At 46.8% G+C, this 23,952-nt stretch overlaps 2 long non-coding RNA genes across 2 annotated transcripts; both read right to left on the bottom strand.

Moving 5' to 3' along the window:
- Positions 1–6,218: 6,218 nt before the first annotated feature.
- Positions 6,219–12,963, bottom strand: LOC138453415 (uncharacterized). Its single transcript, XR_011260422.1, has 3 exons — positions 12,845–12,963; positions 9,553–9,664; positions 6,219–6,317 (listed from the first exon to the last, which is right to left on the bottom strand). It is a non-coding gene; the product is annotated as an uncharacterized lncRNA (long non-coding RNA).
- A 3,598-nt stretch (positions 12,964–16,561) lies between these two features.
- On the bottom strand, positions 16,562–23,746 carry LOC138453412 (uncharacterized). Its single transcript, XR_011260421.1, has 3 exons — positions 23,593–23,746; positions 18,729–18,827; positions 16,562–16,661 (listed from the first exon to the last, which is right to left on the bottom strand). It is a non-coding gene; the product is annotated as an uncharacterized lncRNA (long non-coding RNA).
- Positions 23,747–23,952: the final 206 nt, after the last annotated feature.

Below are 23,952 nucleotides of genomic sequence, written 5' to 3'. Positions count from 1 at the left end.
TGGCCTCTGCTTCCTTCACGCCCCTACGTGTTCACTAGAGGTGATGTCATCCGAGGAGTAGAGGGTGGTCCCAACAGTTACATATTGAAAATCCAGCTATTGTAACAACAGATTCAAAAGCTGAGCGACAGGGAGGAGTACGGTCCACGGTCCCATCGGGGGCACAACAAACCAAGACACAGAGAAGTTACCCAGGACTTCTTCCCCAGAGCGTTACTTACTGCAGGTAGAAAGCGATCTGCAACTTACCGGTGGTTCTGAAATGAAAAGGGGGGAGAACGGTGTTAAGAGGAGCAGTACAAAGACAACAGATACTATTGCACACGCCCCACTCCCGCAACAAGGTGCAACGGTAATCCCGGGAGTTTGCCTGCGTTTCAGAATTGTAACAGTTCTTTCATATTCAATTGTTTGCTCTTTTTCAATATCCTCGTGTCCCTCAGGGCGGGGCGGATATCTCAAGCGCAACATGCTCACCTGGAGAACACGACGATGCTGTGCTCCATGCGTTCGAAACCCGAGGGTTGGAGCAACTCTGCACTTCTCTCCTCAAACCCCCAGGTGATGAACCGAGTAACACATTGTGAGCAACAATGATGGTAATAAGTAATATCAGTTGCCATGCGCTCGGAAACTAGACTTCAGGTGATGGTGGTGCCGTACAAAACACCACATTATTCTTAGTATTTATTGCTATCATATCAACGTGTAGGCACTAACTGTGCTAGATTCCCATATCCTTGCACCAATGCCTGCTGACACCATCTCAACATGTGCATCTTCTGAGCCTGCTTCACCTTCCACCCAGTGAAGACTGTGTCCAATAGCATAGTCCTAAGCATTCTGCAGCCCTGTACCAGCCTTCTCATTGGACGGTCAAACTACTCATTCAGAATGTTGGAAAGAAGTCCTCAATGTAAAGACCGGTGCAGTCCTCCGCCTCTCTATAATATCTTCACATCCTCCTCCTGTTTTTAGGAGCATCGCACATTCTGTGTCCATCACTCATGCTACAAATCTAATAATTCAACCAAACCATGCCTTTCTTACCTAGCTTGCACTATATCATTCTAGGCTCCTAATTGCTCACCTGCTTCAAAAGGCAACACTACCGGACTATCCTCAAACATCCCTGCCCCACGTCAATGGTGTGTGATCCCTGTGAACTTTAGCGCATCCAAAACCCACCATGCCTTCAACATAGCCTCAATAACCATCTCCTCCTACATGAGGAAGCACAACAGCTAACTGGCCTACTTTGTTCAACAGCAACGATGCAGGCTATGTGGCCAGAGTGTGCAGTAAGTGTGATGAGAAAAGACCCAGAGTGGGTATCATCAGCAGCAAATATGATGGAGGGAGACCCGGAAGGAACCCTAACTGCACTCAGTTTCATAGAAAGAGACAGAGGAAAGGCAATCTTGGCAGCCATTTTGACGGAAGAGACCCAGAACGACCTGGTTCTTAAGCTAGTGTGTTAGGAAGAGAACCCAGAGGCAAGGTTCAGAAACCAGTATGATGACAATGTGATGGGAGGTAGCCCAGAGGGGACAGGCTCGGAAGCTTGTGTGATGGGATGAGACCCAGACAGGCCAGGCTCTGCGAACAGTGATGGAAAGAGACCCAGAGAAATAAGTCAATCTCTACAGCGAGAATAATGAAAAGAGACCCAGAAAACGCAAGCAATGCAGCCAGAGTAATAGAAAGAATCCCCAAAAAGCCACACTTTGCAGCCAGAGTAAAGGAAAGAGACCCAGAGCAGTCAAACTGTGTAGGCAGGGCATTGTGAGAGACTCAGAGGAGCAGAGAGTTCAAGATCCACAGCTAGTGTACCAGGGTCGAGACCAACAGATGGCAGGCTCTGCAGTCAGTGTGATGGGGGAAGACACAGATAAGCCACAATCTGTAGCTTTTGTGTGTAAGTGGGAATGGCTAAACTCACTCGGATTTGTAAACATGTGTGCTAAATGGTTTTCCTTGGTATCTGAGGGCGAGGGGCTTGCACCCATTTCCTATTCCACTGCCCGGTGCTCTGTTTCTCGCAAGTGTTTTTAATGCCCATATCGATGCTTTATGTAGGCAGCGGCGTGCCAATTCTGGATACATGAACTTCTTACATTTTAAAGACACAGTACAAGCACTTCCCAGCTGGAAGTCAACACCTTTATTGGGAAGGCACCAGAGCTTCCCAACAGCAAGTACATGCTCTGGGGGTAGCGAGTAACTTCACTGGTGCATTTGCATTTCAACACTGCCCATCTTAGTACTCACCACAGGTGTACTGGGGACAACACTCAGTTTCAGGGTAAAATGAGCGTTTTGTCTTATACCCATGGGGGCAAGTTGGAGCTGGAGAACACTCTAATCGACACTCTGGTAGGGGAACAAGGAAAGACAAAACAAAAGGCGAGCATTAGTGTAACCCTGGCGAAGCAACCACATAGCACACAGTGTCTAACGCGTCAACAGCAAAGGATGTTCTGTGCCCGGGTGTGCCTCACTTCCATAAGGGTCGGTCTCCCACTTCATTCTCTCCACAGCAATGCAAATAGATTATCCGTCCAGTTACTCACCACAAACATACTCAGAACAGCACTCGTCATGGCCAGAGCCTTCCTGCTCGACCGGAATCGCACCAGACTTTGGACACGTTGGGGGTGCTTCGCAGGTTATTCCAACACACTACAAAGGGGACACAAGAAGAAAAAGCTCTACTATGCTCAACAACGTCAGCTGCCTTCTGTGCTCCTTTACTTCGTATGAGTTAGGCTCTTCGTCAAAGTTTTTAATTGCATATTGTCACTGCTAGGCTGCCTGTGTAAACTCTAATCTTCTTGCTCATAGAGCAAGCCGCTCTCTCTGGCTATCGCATGGTGCAAGTCCTCAGTTGACCTCCCGCAGGCAGGGGATGCAAGGAGTGTGCCATTCTCCCCTGTAATGACCTTAGATTTGAGCAACCACCCTTTCCATTGTGAGAGATGTAGTATTGCACATGATCACCCTGCACAGTGTGCACTGAGCACTGGATCTGATTTGGCTGGCCGTTCTGCATGGCCTTTACCGGTCATTTCGAAGGGAGACATCTATTCCCAGTCAATGAGCCTGTTTAATGCTGGGGGGCAGGGGAGTGTGCCTGGAGAATCCGTGTAAGGATTTCTGTAACTCTTCGACATACGTCTACTTTCCTCACTTTCTTATCCAGTCTTGCTGATGTGGACGCGAAGCTGCATATTTAACAATTTTCGATGCCCCTGTGGCTCCTCGCAAGTTTGGGACAAGGACAACAAGGCCCATAATCCCTCACTGTTGGATATATTGGATGGGGATGATGGGGATTGTGGTCCGAAACATCTGGAGAGCTGAATGTTGCAGAATCTCGGCTTAGAGAAATTGTGCTAGGTTGAACTTTTAATAGACAAAGGACAGCCTCGGTTACTTTTGAAGCCGCCCTTGGTATGTTTGCTATAGACATTCTTAAACATGTTTAAAATAATATCCCTGTCGGCAGCCAGTTTATTATTCATTTTTTTAAACTCAAATTAGAGGCAGGTTTAAACATGGGTATAGCTCAAATTTGATAAGAGTTTACAGTAAAAAAAAGACGGGCTCCCTTTACTTGAAAGGACAATCACCGAACTCGCGGCCTGCACTGTTTAGCCGGCAGGATGATCGTGATTATGTTCATGTGACCAACTTGTGGCAATTCACCTTTTTACATTTCAACACACACAGGTTTTGGGTGTTTCTATACTGCGTGCATAAGTCAATCGCCCATAATGCAATGCAAGAGGAATAGAGCTATGGGGCCATTAATGATCAAGGAGATACGTGATACTTTTCCCCAGTCAAACGCCCCTACAAGCACATCTTTACCTCTCGTTACCATGGCTACCCCACAATGCATATTGTCGTGATTGTCCATATGTTATGATCCAAATATTAGCCATTTGATGTGAGTACCAGAGCAAATGATGGTCGTACTTCGGAGGTTGGCACTAGGTAGACATTGGGAAAGCCTGTTAAGTGACTTTACAGTGTCCATGCAATGCTCGTGCCCCCTGCCTTTCAGGGTCACGACCCTCTCGTAGCAGCAACACGCCTATACGTTTGCCCCCTGCCTTGCCTGATGTGGCTATGTTTGCCTTCGTTTGGATTGTAGTCTTTCCAACCTTTTGGCATTTTCAGATTCAATGACTCAAAACTAGTACTCTTCACTGCCGACTACACCACTACACATGTAGCCCCAGCCCCCATAAAGACATTTATTTATTTACTTTTTTACATTTGTAGAAGCGCTCTAAACCTTCAGGGATCAAGGCGACAGGGGACATATTGGGGTTCCAGAGGTCTGGAGCGGGTGCAAAAGTGCCACAAGCAATTTCACTAGAAAAGTGAGAAAATGCACTTTACACCTTTAAAGTGTACTTGTCACTACAATACTTAAAACCGTAGTTTGACTGGAAGCTGAATGCATGGGCCGTGGTCCCGTGATGTTGAGCGGCGTCACAGACACACAGCGCACACTCTTCCTCTTACTGCGTGAAGTAAATGACAAACTACTTACTGGTGGCTCTGAAATGAGAAAGCAGAGAGACGAGGTTGGTATGGTATGAAAATCCTACACAGGTATCATTGCAACTCTGACACCCCTCCCTCACCCCCCTCATCCACTCACCCCCCCCCCCTCCCTCTCCCCGGCACACGGCTGTGTAGCTGAGTCTGGATTGCCCCTAAACGCAAGCAGCTTAGTTCTCTTGTCATTTGCTTGGTTATTCTGACACGGTTGAATCCAATTTATAAAGCAACCGTATTTCAGCTACCATTTTATAAACTAGAATGGCAGCATTTGGGCACAAGGCTGGCTATGTGTGTCGCAGGAGAACATGTTGTGATAAGCCCTTAAACCAGCCAGAAAGATCAAAACATTCAACAGAACGTTTCCCCCGACTGGCAGCGTGACAGGTGCTGAAAACATTGCTGAACCAATCGCAGAGGGCAAAAAGCTGCCCTCTCGCGGAGGTGACAGAGAACCCCCTATAATGGTGCACAGTGCGAGACAGCCAGTGTCAATGTGGTGTATGACTGTGCTGGCTGTGCCTGCAGGCTCCCTCGCTCCCTCTCTCCCTCCCTACCTCCCTCTCTCGCTCTCTCAGTGGTTGCCAAAGTCCCTCACTATCCCTCCTCTAAGCCATGTCCTCAGTCTCTCCTCCTCTGCTCTACCACAGTCCTCCGCCACCATCTCTGGCTCTCCTCCGCTTTGCCACAGTCCCTCATCATCCCTCCTCTAAGACATGTCCTCAGTCTCTCCTGCTCTGCTCTAGCACAGTCCTCCACCGACATCTCTGGCTCTCCTCTATGCTGCCACAGTCCCTCAGAATCCCTCCTCTAAGCCATGTCTCAGATACAGTTCCTCCTCAGTCTCTCCTGGTCCTCTCTACCACTGTCCCCTCCACCGCCATCTCTGGCTCTCCTCCGTACTGCCACAGTTACCTCAAAAGTCCCACCTCTAAGCCATGTCTCAGTTACAGCTCCTCCTCAGTCTCTCCTGCTCTTCTCTACCACAGTCCTCCACCGCCGTCGTTGGCTCTCGTCGGTGCTACGACAGTCACTCCATAGCCTCCTCCTAAAGCATCTCTCTCTCTGCCACTGACCTTCCTTCGCCTCTTTTAATGCCCCCTTCTATATGGGTCTTATTTGAATCCCTGTTTATTCCTTCCTGCATTCATTTCACGCCTGATTCAGAATGTGTCCTGTTCCCCTTGTCTCGCTGCACTTGCCACTTGCCTTCCCTATAGAAGCCTCTGCATCAGATCCTGGTTAAAGAATCTTAAGAGGCCAAGAAGACATCCCACACATAAATGGCAAATGCACAACAGCGTCAATTATCATAGGGGCGGCACAAGTGACATTAAAAGTCATTGGCCTCTCTTTGACATCATAGTAAGGGGCATTTCATGATCCTTGACTACAGTGGAGAACACGACCGCCAAGGTACCAAAACTAGCAGGAGCGAAAGACAGACTGAAGGATCAATGGCAGCAAAGCAGGCTTCAAACCGCAATGTTCGCCTCGCATTTGCTACGCTATCCTCCGCCCGAATGACACCCCTACAGCAGGCTTTTATGTTTAACAGAAATGATTGTTGCCAGGAACCCATGCCCCTTTTCCATTCCCGTCCCTTCCCAGTGAATGGTTGTGATGCTTGCTATAGTACTTACCGCAGAAGTACTGAGGACAACAGTCAGTCTCAGGGTTGAACGCCGTTCGTAGCTCTAGTCCGTGCGAGCAGACGGGAGCTGGGGAGCAGGTTTTACATTCTGTAGGTGAATAGGAAAAGACAAGAAGAACTGCGTTAGAAGAGTCTATACTTGAATGGCATACCCAGCGGCATGCATGTAACATATCAGTGGCATGGATGCTCTGCGTGGTGGTAGCAACAGATTGTGACGGGTGCCTCTGTGGACGGCCATTATCGATGAATGTCTGGCTGGGACTGATTTTCTGTATGTGTCGGTATGTCATTGCATGGGCAGGTAGTGCTGAGTGTTGAGCTGTGGCATTGATGTCAAAAGTGAGGTGGGCATTTGGTGCACTGCTGTGGCCTCTAAGTAAAACACATTTTGAACCAACTCACGCAATATTAAAGAATTTTCATGGGTGTGAACATTAAAGAAATCTCTGAGCTCACGCGATACATTTGAAGAAACACTGTGGTGGCTCTACAATGGCTTGTAGGATGCATCCGGTTGAGGGAGAATGCAGAAAGCAGTGATCCAGGAGGATTTGGAGAAAGAAGCTTCAACCCAATTTTTCTAAGAGCAGTGATATCACGGGGAAACACGATGAGTGTATGAATTGCTCCACCAGTGATTCACCTAATCATACTTGACAACCCTCTAATAGATCATAACAAATTTACTGAAACAAATAGATGTGATTGGGAATAAGAATGAAGACACATATATTTATTAACTCTAATATCTTAACAACTCTGCTAAATTTTAGAACATATTTGATGAACAAGAAAGACCAAGCTAAGAGAAATGTAATGTATTATTCAATATGTTTACTTATGTAATAATTAGAACTGTCAGCCATTGGGGAAAAGTAATTACGCATCAGGCACAAACATCTATCCCATCTACGCTGACGGTAATAGCAACTTTTGGACAGAAAAACAGATTGTGCAATTGACTGGACCAAAGTAGAGAATAGAGATAAAGGGATAACATGTGAACATATCTGTTCCCAGGGAAAATATATTTCAATATCCAGTCCGCATCAATATGAAATCGTATTCCGAATCAATTGGACAGCAGGGAAATTGATCGACCGGAGACTGCTAAGTACTGTTCAAGCAGTCAAAGAGATGGAGCTGCAAGGCAGACATTGGGTTTTGGGCAGAAAAAGTTATTAGAATAACGTTAGTAACCGGCACACATTTGAGTCCACATTGCTGGTTGTGTTAGGTCTAATAATTCAAAAAATCACACGGCAGATAACCAACCAAAATGGATGCCCTACAACAAACACAACAAATATGGAAGTGGAACACAAAGCCTAGTACTAAGTATGGATGGTGTACTCAATAACCCGTTCTGCAAAGGAACATGCGATGCAGAGGGAAAGATCGGAGATAGAGAAGTATCAAGACTTCGGTCTACATCAAAGTAACTGTACAGGAGATTACTGTGTACGGGAAGTTGAACAATATAGTTACAAGTGTCTCTGTGGCAGTCTTTCCCCTCCCTCCTCTGTTTGCTGTTGAACTCATGGTGAAAAACAAATATTTTCTTATTGACCCGACTGAAGTTTATGGTAGAGGTGATTTTAAAATAAGAGCGACCGACCTCACCCAAATAAATTGTGATACTGATAAATTTGGATGATGTTCAATGTGTCATGTATTACATGTACCATCAATTAATAAGACGTAAACAAATGATGAATGCAGGAATATATTAGTACAGGCTAAGATCATGGGAGCCAAGCACAAAGTGCAGTAAGTTGGCATGCAGTGCAGGTGTTGGGATAACAGCCAGTTGTGTGAGATTTACTGTGTGCAGGTGCTGTTACTCTTAAGTGCTCCTGGATCCCCTCTTCAATGTTATCTGAGAAGGAAAATAGGAATGGAGTGAAAAGCCAGGCTTCATTAGTGTCCCGAATTGGAGGTGGGTCTGGGTTCTGTGGCGGGACTTAGGAGAATAATTCTAGATGGATGCCCCCAACCACTAAGGGGCACGCTTGAAAAAGTCAAAGAAGCGCAGAAAACATTTAGCCAAATATTCGTGACACATTCCACAAAAGAAAAAAGGTCCTCTCCCCTTGGATGTAGACGCACATGGCCATCATTGGAACTCTTTGGGGGGTCTGGCAAACAGTTTACGGCTCCAGGGGTGTCTGTCACTTCGTTACAGAGGTGAGCGTCTGTGTGGCCGCTCTCTGAACCCCTTGCCCGTGGTTGAGCGGGATACACTTTGGAGGCCAATTAAAGGCTGTTAAAAGAGTGATGGCCCCCTGCATGGAGAGGACCAGAAGGTGAAGGTTGTGCACATGATTGTATGTTGCAAGAAGCAGTTTTGTAATACCACTGCAATCCAGGTTGATTTTGGTCGATCAAGACCCACGGTTTTTGGAGAGAAGTGACCGGGGCTCTATACAAGGATGACGTAGGGAAGGCAGAGAGTGTGTAGCACACGTTCAGATGATTCGCTTGTGCGAGTCATTTATCAGTGCTTGCATTGGGTGCCTCGCTGTTGTGAGGCCTAGCCTCATACGTCTTTTGTAGTTGCACTAAGGTGTAATATGTTTTTTCACTTCACAATTGTGCATCCTCTGGATTTGGAGTCTGGACACTAGTGGACTCTATATTGTGTAGGCAGCCAGGACCCCTCGAGGGGTGTGGAGAGGTTGGTGACTGGATGCCAGGTGTAGAGATCTGCACAGGGATTGTTGAGAGCAAAAGAACGTGTTGAAGAGTTTGTACCATCGTACCACACTAACCCACCAGGGACAGCGTTGGTGCCTTTCAACTTTTTCAAATGAAAGGGGCCTCGAGCCTCATGGGGCCCCCAGCAACTGTTGCCAGTAAGCAGTCTTATAACATGGCAATATATTAATTTCTCTACTTTCGTTCCGGAGCTTAAAATATGCGCTTTACAGCGCTTGTTTTACAAGTTGTGTTTTCTGTTCCCACAGGATACACAGAAGTGTGATCACCCCATTGCCTTCTAACACTAGTACCTCAACATCAGCCGCTTGCTGACAAAGAAGGATTCAAAGCTTTTCACCAGGCTTTCTGTGTTTCAGCTCCCTGCTTGCTGGCCGTCTTGTGATAACAGGTGGCTTTCTTTGACGTCATTTCAATGTATCCACCACATGGTGCCTCGGGCTGTTTTCACTCTAAGCAGGGGATCCCATCATGCTGAAATGGGCCCCCACACATCTACAGCCGGGCCTGCTAACCCCCATAGCTTGCTCAACTCGCTGTGACTACTACAACGTACAGGCCCTTTCACAAAATGTGCTGTCCATTGTTACTCAGTAACTCACCACAGGCAGAGTCCTTGCAGCACAGGTCTCCAGAGCCTTCCACCTCGACTGCACTTTCGCCAGACTTGGTACATTTTGGAGGTTCTTTGCAGGTTACACCCAGACATTCATTCTGTAATGCAGTTTGCAAAGCACACAGGTTACAACCAAACGACTTATGATTTAAAGGAATGTAGGTATTAATTCAGGAGATTGAGTTACTCAACAACAATTTAGCCCCGCATAGTGGTGTATGGATACACTACAAGGCTGCTTCTTCACCCTTTGAATTCCTGTGTGGGGTCATTTGCACCGCCAAAACTACATGACACATGCTGCTCGTCATTCTTCTTACCATGCATGGCATGTTCTGGTGTATATTGGGTTGTATACTAATTGACCTTTTCACAATTGACCTCGGGAGAATTGACCGTGGGAGAATTGACCTAATTTAGAAGGTCAATTAGGACATATATGCGGGGGAAACCCCCCACAAACCCCCACCCAATCCAAAACCCCCTGCAATCCCCACCCAATCCCCTTAATTATTTATAATCCAAAACCAACCCAATACATATATAAAATAACTACAATAATATAAAGGTCAATTGTGCAGAAGGTCAATTAGGACCACTATAATTAGGTAAATTGTGCAAAAGGTCAATTCGGGTAATACCGTATATTGTGCACACCTGTTTATGTGCATTGATCAGGTCTCTAATGTACCCTCCACATTCCTTCTGCATGTTATGTTTTGGCATGACATTCACTCCCACTCTTCCTCTTTAATGTAATGGGTTATTTATAATGCACTCAATACCCAGAGGTTTCTAAGCACAGACCTGGGGATTGAACCTGTGTTGCTCCACGTCGTCTTGTTTTCAAGGCGAGCGCGTTGCCCCTCATTTGCCTCCTCCCTAACACAAACCCGGTGCAGATGCCTCCCTTCTGTAGTGAGGTGCTTCCTATCTCCAGTGCTCATGTATTCTTTCTAGCCACTTTATTTTACATCAAAAGTGTTAGATGTTCTCTGAATGCGACTTTTAATTTTGGTGCCTTATATACCCTTTCATATTTTTGCAATGTGTAACCTGCTGGTGGAATTTGTAAAAAAAAGTGTACTTTGTTAAGCTACTATATTTTTTTGCAATTTAGGTATTTGCTAAATCCAAATAATTTGGTCAACATGTTTAATGGCTGTGCACCTAAGGAACTATGATCTGAACACAATGCTTCATAAATATAAGAAGACATATTGTAATCACTTAATTTCCAATTACCATAGCCATTTCCCAATCCCACAATAACCTGTAAAACTTCCAGATTTGTCAACACATTTGCCAGCAACCTGCTGGCTCTGTGTCTGCTCGCCCAGTACTGCTACGCTGTGTGCATTAAAGCAACCCCTGCGATCCATTTAATTCTATTCTATTCTAATCCTGAAGGGGACAGGGCTCTGTGCACGTGCACAGTGTCCTTATGTATTCAGTATTTTTTGTTGAATTTCTTCTAAGGAATAAAGATGCACCATTTCAAAAACAATACAATCACGTCAATCACAGTCCAATATTACAAGAAATCACATAGCTGTAGTGGTACAGCCTAAAATCTGAACAACCGTAGGATGAAGAGGTTAAGGGCCTGATTTATGGAATGTTTAGCACGGTGCAAAGTGACTTTGCATTGCCACCATCAGAGCAGAGCAAAGTGTATTTTGCAGTGCAAGGTGACTTACTTTGCACCGCAAAAGACACTTTGCACCACTCTGTGAATCAAGGCGTTTGTTGGCAGTGCAAAGTCCCTTTGCACCGTGCTAAACATTCCATGAATCAGGCACAAGAATGTAAACAATTCTTGGAAAAATCAAACTTGAGCATTTCATTAATAACAAGCTAATCACTCTGGTTCTGGGTAATTTATTCCAGATATTAATTGACAAGAGTGTGTAAAAAGATATGGGTAAAGTGGGAGTCCTGTGACATAAAGAGACTTTTGTGCAAAGAGAATCAAGGCTGCAAGAACCCTGGAACCACAGGTGATTTCAAGAATCTCTCCAAGATAAGGGCAGAATGATGGATAGCACTGAAAGTGGGGTTAAGCAGAGGCGTAGATCGGTAGGGCCTAAGCGAGTCAGGCCCACCCAAAACCTGTAAGTTCTCTGTTGGCATTTACAGTGTATATGTCACTGCAGTTGGCCCAACTACGTTAGCTTCAGGCCGCACTTTTTAGACAGTCATGGCTACGCCTCTGGGGCTATGCAAACTCGAAATCAACACATATAGCTTGGTGGAGCCAATATAACTCATGAAGTGCAGGAGGGGAACTGTGGAGAAACTGCCAGGCTCCCAAGACACGTATGGCTGCAGAATGAAGCACTGCACAGAGAGCGACCAGGGGTATCCGGCCATCCAGGAAAACCTACCACCCATAATCAAGGAAGTCACAGCTATCAATGATCCTAAGGACCCGTAGCATGGAGTGTCAAGTTTGCTCCATTTCAGACAGGTATTACAGGACCTACAATATTTCAGAGACACACATTGTAGATTCCGCAGGACAGGCCCTGGGAAGAACACTGGCGACAATGGAGTCGTGGTAAGTTGAATAGGCACCCTCCCATGGTACATGGCAGGGCCGGCTTTTCTAGGTATTTCCCAGGTACGGATTTGCCAGTAGATATTTCCCAGGAAGAAATTTGCCTGGAGGTATTTCTCAGGTCGGGATTTGCCTGGAATGTATTCGTCAGGTAGATATTTCCCAGATAGGGATTTGCTTGGTATGGATTTGGCAGATAGAGATTTCCCAGGTAGGAATGTACCCTTTATGGGTTTGCCAGGTAGGGATTTCCTGGGCCGGGATTTGCTTGATATAGATTTTCCTGGTAGGGATTTGCAGGTAGAGATTTCCCAGGAAGGGATTTGCAAGTAGAGATGGATGGCTCTTGAGTTAAGTGCTCGCATCTGACATGAGGCCAGCCAGTGCTTCGCAACTTTGAATCCTGCTGCCAGGCATCTCAGCCCTCTATCCTTCCAAGGTTGATAAATTGAGAACTTTATTGTGGGTGATAATAAAACCTATTCTTACAGCACTCTGAAACTGGAGAAATCCTTAATAGGACGATGTATTAGAGCTGGATTCCTCCTATTCAGAAAAAAGATCAGGACTCTCTTCACTTGGAATGTTGCTCTTGGGCCAATGGATATATCAAGTAAGGATCCAACAAACACGATGGCAAACCGACACACACGCTCCTCTCCACTAACTCTTTCATACATTGCCTTGCCCGCTTATCTCTAATGTTCATGAAACTTACCCGGGTGACTGTTGGCGATGTTGTTTGTGGTCTGGGGGTTGTGGTCGGCTGGAAAGAAAACATAGTGGTAAAGTGACTGCCAGTTTCACTTTCTTCCCATGTTTGGAAATTAAATGGAATCAATATTTTATATTAAGAACAGTTGTCTCTGTCGGATGTTTAAAAGGTGACTGGCTTGGAGGGTAAGGTCCGTGACCCCAGTGCCCTATAAGATTTGCGGCGTACCACACAGCGCGTGTCTTCCGATCTTTACTTACGGCATGACGAAAGCAACGGGCAACTTACCGGTGGTTCTGAAATGAAAAGCAGAAAGAAGAGTCTTAGTATTTTGTTTTCATGAACAACCACAAATCAGACACTCTGGTCTAACTGCACCCTCCCCGTCATGACGACAGTGCGTGAGGAGCCACCCTGCACTTCCCTGAGAGCAAACACAATGATTCCTGGTCATGTTCACTTGCGCAGTTGTTCTATTACAGAGCTGTCACCAGCCCTAGAAAATCCCCCAATCTGTACAGTCTGCTAATGTTCCAGAGCAATCAAAAAATGCAGCTTGGCAAGAATGTTTCAAAGTCTACATGCATCGCATTGACGCAAGTTTGCATGAGGCACAGGGGCACGCTTTAGTCAGCCTCCTGCAGAATTGTGTTGGAGTGGTAGTAACAGCTGGTATTGACAGGGTTCGTCAAGTGTAAGGATTTGCAGAGCAAGGAACCTTTGCTTGTTCTATTAGCATCGGACAGCCCCTTGCACTTGCAAATCTCACATTGTTACTCATGATGCGGCTCCAGAGGCTTTCAACTATGATTCCCATGATCCTTTACTGTGGCTATACTGGCTGGAAATGATGGGAGTTGAAGTCCAAAATATTTGCAGGACCACATGATTAGCTCAGGTGTTGCCCCCCTACAAATCGCCATGCTCATCTCAAGATATATTTTGTTAACAAACTTGGGTACTTAAAAGGACGGATGCAAAACGCGACTTAAATATATTGTTTTGAGAGGACTCCTACATGGATTTGATTTCATATTGATTTTAGTTACTTGTCAGGTGCCAACGACTCTTGGTTTCCAAAGGGTTTCTTTCAAAAGTAGATCAAGAGTATGCAAACAAGAACACGTCAAGGTGATCAAGTAGTGCGTTGATAGTGCACTTCTAAAAGAGGCATGTTTGAATCCTTTGTCAAAAAGAGAGCAGGTTCTCAGTCAGACTGATCTCCACAAGAGAAGGCAGACTGTTTACCCCGAGCGGCAGAGGAAGGCCGGGTGCTGCATGAGGAGAACCAGAGGGACACAGAGAGAGAGCAAGTTCTGAAGTCAGTGTGATTGCGCGAGATCCAGATAGGTGAGGCTATGCAGCTGGTGTGAAGAGTGAGAAAGAGACCTGCAGAGGCCAGGCTGTGCATTCAGTTTGATGGGAGAGAGAGACTCAGAGAGATCAAACTATGAAGTCAGTGTGGTCGGAGATAGAGAACCAGAGAGATCAGGCTATGCACTCAATGGGATGAGTGAAAGAGGCCAAGAGAGTTTAGGCTATGCAGTCAGTGTGATGGGAGAGAGAGGCCCAGGGAAGGCAGGCTATGCAGTCAGTGTGATGGGAGAGAGAGAGATCAGGCTATGCAGTCAGTATGATAGGAGAGAGAGAGGCCCAGAGAGGCCAGGCATTGCAATCAGTGTGACTGGGGAGAGGGAAATTGTAGAGGTCAGGCTGTGGATGCAGTGTAATTGAATAGAAACCTTTAAAGGTCAGGCTCTGCAGTCAGTGATGGAGAAGAGAATCGCAGAGGCCAAGCTCCTCAGCGACTAGAAAAGAAGGGATCTGCCTGTGTTTGCCCCTATTAAAGGCTTTGTTAACTTTTCGCGCTTTCTTTCTTTCACTCGGACATTTCCACATGCCTAAGAGCAGTGCTTTAAAGTCCCATCAGTATCAGGGTCTGTTATGGTGGCTGTTCCCTGCCCCCCTGGATAGTCACTAAAGTCTGCTGGAGCCATTTTTTAGAATCATGTGTTCCCTCTTTGCTGATGCAGCCTTCCCTTCACCCTCTTCCTTCGAGCTGCTACATGCATCTTCACCCCCCAGCTTCTCTCCACAATGCTGCAGCCCCTTCTCAGCACCCTTTTCTTCTTGCGTGTTGTGGGACCAGATTTTCTCAGCACCATGCAGAGCGCCCCTTTTTTGCCAGCCTCTTCCTGCCCTCCCTCAGCTACAGTTTCACCCCAGCCTCCCTGAATCCTCTCTGCTGCTGTGGGTTCTCTTTTCGGAATTCCAAAGCTCTGTTTACTTCCTGCACCTTCTAGCACCCCCCACCCGCTTCTACCATCATGCGCCACTCCCCAGGCCTACTCCACCTTCTTTTTGCTACAGTCCGCCCCTGCCACCACTAACTCCTCTTGGAGCAGCTCTGGTCCTTACCAGCGACCTTTGGCTCCCCCCTTTGGCATATTCCTCCTTACTCTGGGCTCGGCCCCATCTGCGTCTCTCCCAGCTCCTCCTGGCTCTGCTCAGAGGCGTAGACAGGGTAGGGCCTGAGCGGACAAGGCCCACCAAAAATCTGTAAATCCTCACGCTGCAGCGCTTTGTGGGCATTTACAGATGTTAATATCACTGCGGGGGGTCTGACTACATTAGCTTCAGGCCCGCTAGCTAGACCACCCTGGCTACGCCTCTGGCTGCGCACTATGCTTGTAGCCCCAGCTTGGCGTCCTATTCCTCTCTTAGTGCTCCCTACCCATTACTTGCTCAGATTGGCCTTTGAGGTGCCATGGACGGGAACACCATTGTTTGGCACCCACGTGTGTACACGTTGGATGTATTTACCTCAGTGCTTAATTTGTGAGGTGCTAGCCGGGGCTCATCCCTGGCACTTATTTCTGAGCCCAGGCACTTATTGTCTTATTGTTTGATTATGATGTGGTGTTTTGACAACTTTGTTCTTTTAACTGCCAGTCACATAATAAACACCTATAGAATCAGAGCAAAATGTAAATGATGATTGAGTTTAAAAACGCACTCAAACACGTGTATAATGTCAAGACACGAGTATGTTAGTTTATGTGCATGTTGATTGACATTTGCAAATTGCACATCTGCCGTAGTGAGTACATCCATCAAAGACAATGAGCCAGTGGGAGTTGCAGAGCTGGGAGGACAGCTCAGGGGCAACGCGCTCGCCTTAGAAGCAAGACGATGCCGAGAAAACACAGGTTTGATCCTCTATGCCTGGGTCCGTGCTTATAAACCGCTGGGTATTAAGCACCTTTTTAAGTAACCAATTACAATTTAACCCAAATACATGTTTCCAGCATGGGGAGCAGCCGTGGGTGGTGGCAACAGTGGACGGGGAGCTCCCCATTCTGACGTGTCATGGGCAGGCTAGAAAACATTTGAGCCCTGGCATTTATTTTTTTTACAGATTAAGCACCAATTTACATGTATGTATATATGTACATGTGCATATAAATACGGTGTATAGGGGACGCTGGTTTGTGTGGGGTATGAACCCACGAAATAAGGCCACCCGGGAGTGAATTGCTTAAAATGGCCACCAGCAGTTAAAGGGTAAATTCCTTTTGTCTTGCTAGTCTAATCATCCACAGTCACCATGGAAGGGCCGTGTTTCAATGCCCTTTTGTGTTTTTGTGTGACATGTTAATTTCTGGCATTCATGAACCAATCCGCATCATTTCCGCTCCACACTCCTCTTGCCTTGACTTACCACAGATGTATCGAGGACAGCAAACATTTCCCTCGTCAGCCACCTCTTTCCTGGTATATCCAGCGGTGCACTGCGGAGGTGCAGAACAGCTTTCACAAACTGAAACAAGGAGAAGAATGTGGGAAAGGGTTAGTGCAATGTACACCCACTGCAGGGCTTTAAGTGGGCCGGGGATAACCGGCACTCAGTCTCGAAAAACTGCCCTTGAGCTGGGGCTCCCCGAACTGACTTCCTTCCCCGCCCTGATTTCCAAGCAGCTAAAGTGAGACGATAATGAGTGACAATACCGCTCTTCCCCCTTAGATGTCACTCTCAGCCATGTTTAGAATCACATCAGCTATCGACATGAAGAATTTCATTATTTGTTTTCTAATACTGAAATGAAAGGAAAGTGTAAATACTTTGCTTGATTTTTGCAACTTATTATATTTAAGTCTTGTCATTAGAATGATTTCATCATAAAAACACACAAGAACCATGGATTTCCTCCAAAAGAACCAAAAGAATGAACCGTCCATTTACCTATTCTGATTTGATTTCAATTTTATATTTGAATATGTTTAGTTTAGTCTATTTTTTTCACTGCCCATTAATTATATTTAACAGGCTCTTTGCTTTTTTTGCAATCAGGCTGCAGCCCTCACTGGTGTTATTTGTCATCTTCCACTTTTTCTGAAAGGTATTTTGAAAGAGTATGATAGGAGTGTACCAGGCTGTCCATCTTGGCATGATAACCTTCTATTAGAAAAGTAGGAATATGGTTGGTTTAATAGTTTTTATAATGAACTTTTCTCAGGAAAGCAAAAGTAACATTCTTACAATTACGAAAATGTAGTTAGAAATGGCGCTGGTACATTTTTAAAAAGAGACAATTTACAATGTTAAATGATTTACTTTTCAATTTTTTTAATGCCTGCCTTTGAAGAAAAAAAAAACACCCCCAAGATATCGTTTTTCCCCCCTCTGGTTGCAGAGCTGCTGGTGATGGGTGGGGAGGAGGCTCTAGTAAACACGCTCCTGACAACGTAAATATCATGCACATAGAAAGAGGCTGAGTCACAAACGGAGATAGAAAGAGAGAGCGGACAGAGAGGGAACGAGAGTGCAGAGATAGAGTGAGAGAGAGAAAGGGTGTCCGTTATGTGGGTACAGCTATTTGTGTATAACACACTAGTGTTAGAGCTTAGGACAAGCTGTGACAGGCGTTGCCGTGCACAAAGCTTACAATTCTCACGCTGTTGACAATTTAAACGAATGCTGGTTTGTGCATCAATAATCGATTCATTGATACAATTCTACAGGACAGAGACGTTCAAAGTAGGTCAGACTAACAATAGAGCAGCAAACTAAACAGACGTGCAGAGAATGTTTGGGACACCGCTACGAGAACAAATGCTTTCATAACACATTGGGCCTCATTACGACCCTGGCGGAGTGGGTTTCCGCCAGCGGTATTCGCGGCGGACCCGTCCGCCCCACTACGAGTTCCCGTAGCGCCATGGCGCCGTTTTCCGCCTGGTTTTACCAGGCGGAGAAAACCATGGCGCTACGGGACCTCGTTGTTAATTACGCCACCGTATTTTACGGTGGCGTAATTAACTCCTTCCCCACTCCCATTATACCCTATGGGGCAAGAATGGGAATGGGGAAGGGCAGAATGGGGATTGGGGATTTACCGCTCCGCCAAGGTCGGCATGGGGTGGTAAATCCGCCAACCCCCATGGCGCTATCGACGGCTTTCCGCCGTGCTTCGCGGTGCATTTAGCACCGCGAAATCCGCCAGGGTCGTAATGAGGGCCATTATTTTGGGAGAGGTGTGAATCAATCATAAGAATTAAAGAGACCTTTATTTGAAGGTGGGTACAATAGACTTCTTCGTCCTGGCTAGGGCAGGAAGTGACATAGCTCAGAGTAAGACTGCAGAGGGAGGAGAGCTGGGTTACATTGGCAATGATGTTACCGTTCAATGGGGAGATGATTAGATGGTTCAGAGAGAGGGAGAGAGGGGCGGGAGGGGGTGAAGAGAGAGAGAGAGAAAGAGAGAGAAAAAGAGAGAGAGAGATAGAGAAAGAGAGAGAGAGAGAGAGAGAGAGAGAGAGAGAGAGAGAGAGAGAGAGAGAGAGAGAGAGAGAGAGAGAGAGAGAGAGAGATTTTATCATGACTTACTACAGATGTAATGTGGAGAGCACTCGATTTCGGGGTCGATCAGCACCCTCATGTATTGTCCATAGGGACATACTGGAGCAGGAGCGTAGGGTCCACATTCTTTAGGGAGAAATCAGAGAGAGAAATGTAGGACTGTGTTAGTGTAGTGTAACCCCTCTCCCCTCCCTACACACAAACACATACACTCCCTCCCAAGAAGTCCAGGCAGGGCTTTAAGAGGGGCGGGCCCGGCTGTCTCCAGAAAGGGCCCACCCCAACTAGCCCCAGCAATGCTGATACTTCGGGCAGGTGTCAGCGCTTCAAAAGTACTGACATATGCTGACAGTCAGAGTAACCGTGGCTTTGGCTACACGACTGCCAGATGACTCTGAAATCCGAAAGAGGAGGAGGGCAGGAGGGCCCAGTATCTCCTTTTGTTTCTGCGTAAAGATTCATCATGCAGCAGGAAGCCTTTTAAATGAGGCATCATGATGCGCAATGACTCTGTACTCGGAAACAAAAGGAGAGACTGGGCCCTCCAGCCCTCCTGCTGTTTTGGAGTGCACAGTCATCACGCAGCAGGCCGCCCTTTCATTCAAGGAGCGTGTGGTTTGTGCCCACAGAGCACCTTTAATGAAAGGGCTGCCTGCTACATGTGAGAGCTGGGGCACACTGGTGTCACATCTTTGGTGCGCCAGTGCGCCCCAGCTCCCCTACTTTCCCTTGCCCCCCATTGGCAAGGGGGAGCTTTTGTTAGGGGGCATGGCCTAAGTACAAACATACTTAGGCCATGCCCCATAATAAGAGCCCCCCTCGATTTAGCATCACACTTAATCCACTGAGTCCAGAGATGTTACAGTCATAACATTCAAAGATTGTGAACAAAAACTTGCTAAGGTCCATACAGGGACAGCAATCTGTGTTCAGAGCCTGAAGTCAGGGACATTCTTACCGAAAGTGATAGTATGATAGACTTGGAGAGATTCCGTCAGTGAATGCAGAAGAGGAGTAGACCCCCCCCCCCTCTGGTGATGGACAGGTGAACATGTCACATGCCTTGCCCTCCTGTCCAACATTGTAAAAGCCAGAAGCATTGTCCGTTGAGGCAGCCATACTGCCCATGTCCCAAGCAGGTACATTAGGAAATAGGTACAAAGTAAATTGAAGGTGGCATAGAATAGAGGTATACCTGCACACATTTATTTAAGAGATCTGGAAAATATTACATTGCACACATTCATTTAGGAAAACATAAACATAAAAGAAGTGCATACATATGTGAACAACATGAATGACACAGAATACAGCTCCCTGACATAGGAAATGCTCTAAGCAAACGGTAGCCATCTTTCCCAAAATGGACACCACAGCATGCATTAAAGATGGCTGCAGACCTTAAGCCATATGGGGCTTCATATTGCTGAAAACACAGAAATATAGGTTTGTGTAGAACTCAGACAAATAGCAACCCGAGCCAAGGTTATTGAGAACAGGGGGGAGGCCTGGGCAAATACCAGGTGCAGTTATTTAGCAGTTTTAAATGGTAGGAAAATACAGTTTTCACCTGTGGTGCTCAAGGGTGTTTTATAAAAGTAACTTGTCAATAAGCTAGAAATAAAATAAGGATGAAGTGGCCAATGGAAACACAAGAGATTGTATGTCCTTCGCAGAATGTGATAAAGCCTGTGTCATTTCAGAACTGCTTTTTCAGGTTTTTAAAGTTGCAAAATATGCCCTGTGATTCGGTGAATGTGGAAAATAACCAGTCATGCTGATTAGCATAATATGAGGTAATTGCAAGAAGAAATCAGGAAGCGTTTATGTCCACTGAAAAAAGGCAATACATTTTGCTCATAAGAAACATGGCCTATCATATTGTAAGGTTCATAGTAGAACAGAACTGTTGTGTAATAGCGTACTTCTATAAAATAATTTTTGAGATGGAAGACCTTTGAGACTTTCTTTGGTTAGCATGAATTTCAGTTGATTAAACAGAGCTCCCAGCTAGTCGTAAGGAAATAACTATTTTTGTTTCTTGCACTTTGTGTGTCTTTATCCAGAGATGGCTGCATGAAATGACCCCTCAAATACAATGCATATCCAGTGAGTGTGGTACAGAAAGATCCCCCTAAGTGCTGAGCATTGTTATGGCCAAGATCCGTGAGTCCAAGGTTGACTCTTGATCGGGAATGATTCCCGGATGCTTAATGGGAGAAGCCGCCCAGGGGCATTGGCCAAGAGTTTGTGACGGTCTTTGATCCCCTTACTTCTTTTTTTAGCACACTTGTTCCTGCAGATCAAAGTGCCAAAAATCTGGCAAAATGTTGTCTTGCTTCCAAGGTGAGCATGTTGCCGCTAAGCTATCATCCCGAGACAATTGGATGATTCCGAAAACCAAGACAACAATGCAGGAATGGGATAGCTCATGAGACATGAGGCAGGGGGAATGGACTGGGTGGGATCCGAAAGCTGGGACCTTGCGCCACGGATCAAATGGACCATGTGAAAGTTGCAAAAGTGACAGAGAGGCTGTGTAATGCATAAGGCAGTGAGTGATTAACCGGGTGCACCCGGAGATCTGAAACCGTGACAGATAGTTTAATGGGCACTGAGAGCAGAGACATCTATTGAGCGACCCTGTGAAAGTTGCAACAGCGAGAGAATGGCTTGGTTGGGCTTGAGACAGTGAGCAGTGGTCTGAATGGGGCCCTTGGAGCTGAGAGTGTGAGGGAGGGACCTGACAGGTCCTGAGACTCTGTGGTATTGGTAGATAGACCGGACAAATAGATGAGAGGTTAAGAGAGAGGCTGGATGGGCCCTGAGAGCGTAGACACTGAGAGGTGGCCTGGATCAGCCTTAAGAGTAGAGACAGTGCGAGAGAGACTGAAGCTAACCTGATGTCAGACACTGAGAGAGAGGTTGGATGAGCAACTATAGACACTGAGAAATTCATTGGCTAGGCCCTGAGAAAAGAGACAGCACGAGATGGAAGGGATCGGTCCGTAAAACAGTAACAGTGAGAATGAGAATGGTTGGGCCCTGAGATGAGACACCAGCAGATTGACTGGATTGGCCAAGAGAGCAGAGCCAAGAAGAGAGGGTCTGCATCTGCCCTGAGAGAAAAAAAAAACATACTGGATTGCCCCTGAGAGATGAGACTCTGAGAGTTGAACTGCATGGAGCCATCTGAATTTTGCCGCAGTGAGATATGGGCTGGGTGGGGCATGAGAGAGCGGGAGATGCATTGAATGGTCCCTGGAGGCTGAGAGCGTGAGAGAGAGATTTGAAGGGCCCTGGATGCCCAGGGGCTACTTGGTAGACCAGAAGAAAAGCTGAGACAGAATGACAGAGAGCAGAGGCAGCAAGAGACTGGGTGGACCCGATACAGTGAACGATTACCTGGAGGTGCCGTGAGTGCAGACACAGCAGGAGAGAGACAATGGCTGGGGCCGTATTTGTTCAGATGTATTTTGGTGATGGAATAGTGTAGGTGCAGTGTTTGAAGTGTACGAAAAGAAGTAGTGGAACTATGTATCCTGCTGGACTGCCCCCGCTCCCCACAGCTGCCACCACCACCCCCCTCCCACCCACAATACACCCCCCCAAGCAAACAGACCTGCTGTTTAAGGAAATGTTCAGGGCAGTGCGCTGACGTGCAAGTTTCAAGTTCGTCCTACACTTTTATTTTAAAACTAAACCATTCCAGAACAACTTCTTTTTAAAATGAAAGTATAGGAAGAGTAAATAGTTTTTTTTTTTAAAGTAAAGGAGCACCACTCCCAACTGCTCCCGCCCACTTCGACCACTGTGTAGATGTTTGTCCCAACGTGCCCACCAAACCCCCTATTCCCCCCAACCCCGCCAATATCCCCCACCAAGGGTCCCTCTCCTTTGAACATCTGGAGGGTGTCTCTGCTCCCTACCGCTCTCTTTTTTCAGTGGCCGATCCTTCTAGCCAGCGCTGCTGAGGGGGCACCCCGCAGCTTGCAAGCACGGGCAAGTAACCTGGGGGCAAGAGGGGCAGAAGGAGAGGGGGAGAGCACGTGTTGCAGGACACATGGCCTTCCCCTCCCCTATCCTTTCAGCCACAAAGAAACATAAGGACAGGATGAGGCTCCCAGCAAGGTGAGAAAGCGCATTTACATGTGCTGCACCAACAAGAAAGGGCAGGAACCAACAGCTGGTGACCTGCTAGGGTCACCAGGAGGCACAAACTGCTGACGGCGCCAGCCGGCCGGGGGCGAGTAAGCCGCCCCCACCACACAAGCAGTGCCTGGAGGCATTCAGGTCAGGTTGTAACGGGATGCTTGGGCAGCAACCAGCACACAACCTTGGTGCTCTGTACGGAGCACCACAAGTGACCTGCGTACGCAGATAACTTCTCTTTTCCCAAGTACCCACCCCCCCTAGAAAAGACAAAGAAGGGGAAGAGGAGGAAGAAATACAGGGCCACGAACGGGGCCTGCGGCACAGGACCACGAATGGGGTCCACATCATCGTGGGAAGAGGAAGGCAGCACGGGCCAGGGGGCACAACGCTGGACCTCGTGCCCAAAAGTGTGCATTATGTATGCTATGGTTATTATTATTATGACTATTTATTTTGTGTAATATTACGTAATGTACAATAAAAACCCACAGCCTTTTTATTGCCAATACTTACGCAATGTGTCAGTAATCATTGGGTAATCAACACTTACGCATTGGGTCAGTAACCATTGGGGAAACATAATATGGGTAACTGTAGCCAACATCTTGGCTCCACTGGTTATGGCCGTCAATTCGTGCTGTTTGTTTTCCATGTCTTTCCTGGCTACGCCCCTGCCTTCCAGCTGGCTGCCCTGCAGTTCCCTATGCCAGCAGCTAGCAGCCACTCAGTAACTCACCACACATATACTCAGTACAGCATTGGTCATCTCCAGAGCCTGAGCCTTCCACTTCGACAAGGATTTCACCATCCCTCAGGCACCGCGGGGGCGGCTCACAGGTCTCTTCATCACACTGCAAAGGGCAGAAGTCAGAAATACAGTTCACGTGCTTTCTGTGTTACTCTCTGTGTAAAGGTTACAAACCACATCTCTGAATGATGGCCGCCTCAGGCTTGCGATGCCCCCTCCCAGCCGGGCTACCTCCCCGGGTGCCACTCTCCCTCACAGAACGGGCTGTAACATTGCAACTTGTTCAAGCATTTTTTCTCCCTCTGTCTACATTTGAATGCAGTGTGGACATGCATAATTGATGTGTAA

The sequence above is a fragment of the Ambystoma mexicanum genome, chromosome 1p, assembly GCF_040938575.1.
Source record: "Ambystoma mexicanum isolate Mex_15411 chromosome 1p, UKY_AmexF1_1, whole genome shotgun sequence".
NCBI classification, from domain to species: domain Eukaryota; kingdom Metazoa; phylum Chordata; class Amphibia; order Caudata; family Ambystomatidae; genus Ambystoma; species Ambystoma mexicanum.
This window is presented reverse-complemented; position numbering and strand designations above follow the sequence as displayed.